At 44.1% G+C, this 4,693-nt stretch overlaps 1 pseudogene; it reads left to right on the top strand.

Moving 5' to 3' along the window:
- LOC102833321 overlaps positions 1-820 on the top strand; it is a 41,139-nt pseudogene extending 40,319 nt beyond the window's left edge.
- Positions 821-4,693: the final 3,873 nt, after the last annotated feature.

The following is a 4,693-nucleotide window of genomic DNA, read 5'->3' as shown; positions in this document are numbered from 1 at the left end:
CTTTGGTTTTCTGATTCCAGACCTTTGCACATTTTGTTGTAATATTTGGCTTTATCTTCTCGAGCTGATCTTTGAAATTTTCTGTTCAGCTCTTGGGCCTCCTCATTTCTTCCATTTGCTTTAGTATCTCTAAGCTGGAAAGCACATTTCAGAGTCTCTTCTGAGGCCTTCCCTGTGCTGGTGGGTGACATGGACAACAGTGGCAGCCTCAGCGCACAGCTCATCCACCAACTGCACCCCAGCCTCAGGTCCAAGATGGCCATCCAGACTCAGCAGTCAAAGTTCGTGAACTGACAGGTGGACGGGAAGTACCAGGGTTCCAACTTCACCGCCACTGTCACCCTGGAGAACCCAGACGTCCTCGTGGGCTCAGGTATCCTCGTGGCCCATTACCTCCAGTGCATCACACCCTGTCTAGCCCTAGGCGGAGAGCTGGTCTACCACCAGCGGCCAGGGGAAGAGGGCACAGTCGTGTCTCTAGCTGGGAAATACACATTGAACAACTGGTTAGCCACAGTGACGCTGGGCCAGGCTGGTTGGTATGCACGCAACATACTACCACAAATTCAGTGACCAGTTACAAGTGGGTGTGGAGTTTGAGGCCAGCAAGAGGATGCAGGACACGAGTGTATCCTTCGGGTACCAGCTGGACCTGCCCAAGGCCAATCTCCTCTTCAAAGGCTCCGTGGACAGCAACTGGATCGTGGGTGCCACGCTGGAGAAGAAGCTTCCGCCACTGCCCCTGACTCTGGTGCTGGGGGCCTTCCTGAATCACCACAAAAACAAGTTCCAGTGTGGCTTCGGCCTCACCATCGGTTGAAGCCCCCTCTCAGCCCACCTTCCACGCCCTTCTCCTTCAGACCCCACTTTCCTCCCCCGGCCTTGGAGGGGACCCCCCCTCTCCTTCCCTTTCCTGCCTCATTGGAGGCAAGGGGGGCAGGTGAAAGAGGTGGTTACGAATCGGGCTGCGAACCTTAAGGCCAGCAGTTCGAAACTACCAGCTGCTCCGCGGGAGAAAGATGAGGCATTCTGCTCCCGTAAAGATTTACAGCCTCGTAAACCTTGTACAGGGTCGCTATGGGTCGGAACCGACTCGACGGCACTTAGCAACAACATCGCCCCTGCAGCGGTTGAGGGGATTGTTGAACCGAGGGGTACTGGGACTGAGCACCCACCCAGAGGGCAGGGCTTGGGGTCTCAGAGGGGATTCTGGGAATTCAGGGGCACTCGGGTTTCTGAGCACCAGGGGCAGGGGTGGCCAGATGACCTCAGGGAGGAGTGTCAGGGCATCCATTGCTCACCCCACCCCCAAAGAGCCCTGGGCCCAGCCTGCATCCCAGATGTCCTCACGAAGAGGAGCTTCCCACACTGGGTCAGCCTGCTCATCCCTTCTCCCACCCACCCCTCCATATAAATCATGTTTATAAATTATGGAAGAACCTGGACATTTTACAGAAAACCCCCCCCAAAATATACATTTTGACCTTTTCCTTCTATCTTGTCTTTTTAATGACTCTTTTGCTTTCTTCATGTATGATGTTCTTGATGTCATCCTACAACTCTTCTGGTCTTCAGTCTTTAGTGTTTCATGTATCAAATCTGTTCTTCAGATGATCTCTAAATTCAGGTGGGATATATTCCAGATCATATTTTGGTTCTTGTGGACTTGTTTTCATTTTCTTCAGCTTCAGTTTGGATTTGCATAGGAGAAATTGATGGTCTGTTCCACAGTCTGCCCCTGGCCTTGTTTTGACTGATGATATAGTGCTTTTCCATCGTCTCTTTCCTCAGATGTAGTCAATGTGATTTCTATGTATTCCGTCTGGTGCAGACCATATGTATAGGCGTCTCTTATGCTGTCTAAAGAAGGTATTTGAAATAAACAAATCATTGGTTTTGCAGAATTCTATCATTGTTCTCCAGCATCATTTCTATCACTAAGGCCATATTTTCCAACTACTGATCCTTCCTCTTTGTTCCCAACCTTTGCATTCAAATCACCAGTAATGATCAGTGCATCCTGATTGCATGTTTCATCAATTTCTGATTGAAGAAGTTAGTAGAATTCTTCTATTTCTTCTTCACTGGCTTTAGTGGTTGGTGCGTAAGTTTGAATAATAGTAGTATTAACTTGGCTTCCCTGTAGGCGCATGGATATTATCCTATCATAGACAGCATTGTACCTAATGACTGATATGGATATGTTCTTTTTGACAATGAATGCAACACCATTCCTCTTCATTTTGTCATTTCCAGCATAGTAAACCATGTGGTCATCAGATTCAAAATGGCCTATACCAGTCCTTCTAAGCTCACTAATGCCTAATATATCGATGTTTATGCATTCCGTTTCATTTTTGACAACTTCCATTTTTCCCAGATTCATACTTCATAGATTCCATATTCCAATTTTCATTGGATGTTTACAGCTGTTTTTCTTCATTATGAGTAGTGCCCCATCAGCAAATGAAGGTCCCACTGGCTTTTCTCCCACAGGCTTTACTCCATTCATGTCAACACGGTCTACAGTACTTTGAGGAGGCAGCTCTTCTCCATTCGTATTTTAAGTGCCTTCCAACCTGAGGGGCTCATTTTCTCGCACTATATCTGACAGTGTCTCTCTGCTATTCATAAGGTTTTTAGTGACTAAATATTCTGAAGTAGTTTGTCATTCCTTCATCCTAGTCTGTCTTTATCTGGAAGCTTATCTGTAACCTGTCCACTGTGGGTGACCCTGCTGGTATTTAAAATACTTGTGGCATAGCTTTCAGAATTACAGCAACTCACAAGCTACCACAGTATGACAAACTGACAGATGAGTGGTGGAAAGGTAATTAAGAAGACAAAAACGAAGGAAAAGACCAAAGTAGATGTCAGAAGAGAGTCTGAAACTTTCTCTTCAGGGTAGAGATGCTAAAGAAAATGGAAACATAAGGAAAAAAATACTGTTATTAGCCAACCACATTATATAACTTATTTATTGAGGCAAGCATTATTTAAGTCCCCATTTTACAGGTGGCAACTTAGACCATATGGCTAATAATAAGTGGTGCAGGATTTTATACTTTAAGTAATGTAGTTCCTGGTGTGATGCTGTAGTATCAGCACTGAATTTCGAACCATAAGGTCAGCAGTTCAAACACAACAGTTGCTCCTTGGAAACCCTATACAGGGTTGGCATGAGTTGAAACTGACTAGAAGGTATTTAACAACAACTAGCACTCTAGTTCCAAAAGCAAGTCCTGGAGATTTGCTTTTAAAAATTAACCAAAGAAAACCACATAAATTACAATAAAATATTGCCCTATCCACTTGCTTTGGACCTGCCTTCAGGAAGGATCAATCACTGGAGTAAGACATCATGTTTGTTGTTGTTGTTATGAGCCGTGGAGTCGGTTCCAACTCATAACGACCCTGTACAGGGTTTCCAAGGCTGTAAATCTTTAAAGGAGCAGAAAGCCTCATCTTTCTCCCATGGAACAGCTGGTAGTTTCAAGCTTCTGACCTTGCGGTTCACAGCCTTATTCATGACCACTACGCTACCCGAGCTCCTTAAGACATTATGTTTAATGAAATAGAAAATAATCAAAGTTGAGGAAGACTTTATGTGAGAGGGACTTAAACAATAATGACAACAATGTTCTTGAGCATGCCAGCAACAGTGAAGATGATGCAAGACAGAAAAAGGCTTCATTCTGTTGCTTAGAAGGTCACCATGAGTTAGAGTTGACTGGACAGCTATCTATCTATCTATCTATCTATCTATCTATCTATCTATCTATCTATCTATCTATCTAATCTGGTTTAAAAATAAATTTCTTATTCACAATAACTACTTCAAGATTTTAGAAATGTGAAGTTTGAGAGTGTGATAAACACTAGGAACAAGGAAGCAAGACTTTTGGCTTGCTGTTAGATGTTATCAAGTCAGTGTCGACTCACAGGTACCCTATGCACAGCAGAACGAAACATTGCCCTGTCCTGGGCCAACCTCACAATTGTTGCCACGCTTGAGTTCATTGATGCTGCTACTTTGCCAATCCATATCACTAGGGGTCTACCTCTTTTTCTCTGACCCTCCACCTTACCAAACATTGTATCTTTCTCCAGTGACTGGTCCCTACTGACAATATGTCCCATGTATGAGAGATTAAATTTGGACATCCTACCTCCAAGGAGGATGCTAGCTGCACTTCTTCCTACACAGATCCGTTTGTTCTTTTGGCAGCCCATGATACTTTCAGTATTCTCCTCCAACACCATAACTCAAATGCATCAGTTCTCCTACAATCTTCCTGATTCGCTGTCCAGCATTCGCATGCATATGAGGTTATTGAAAATACCATGCCTTGGGTGAGGCACATCTTAGTCTTCAAGCTGACATCTTTGCTCTTCAACACTTTAAAAAGGTCTCTTGCAACAGATTTGCCTAATGCACTACATTTTTGATTTCCTGACGGCTGCTTCCATGAGTGTTGATGGTTGATCCAAGAAGAATGAAGTCCTTGATAACTTCAATCTTTTCTCCATTGATAAGAATATTAGTATTGGTCCAGTGGTGGGGATTTTTGTTTTCTGAACATTGAGATGCAATCCATATCAAAGGCTGTGGTCTTTGATCTTCATCCGTAAATATTTTAAGTCCTCTTCACTTTTAGCAAGCAAGGTTGTATCATCTGTATATCTCACGTTG

Source organism: Chrysochloris asiatica, unplaced genomic scaffold, assembly GCF_000296735.1.
Source record: "Chrysochloris asiatica unplaced genomic scaffold, ChrAsi1.0 scaffold00147, whole genome shotgun sequence".
Classification (NCBI taxonomy): domain Eukaryota; kingdom Metazoa; phylum Chordata; class Mammalia; order Afrosoricida; family Chrysochloridae; genus Chrysochloris; species Chrysochloris asiatica.
Note: the sequence above shows the minus strand (reverse complement) of the source record. Positions and strands in the feature narration are given on the sequence as shown.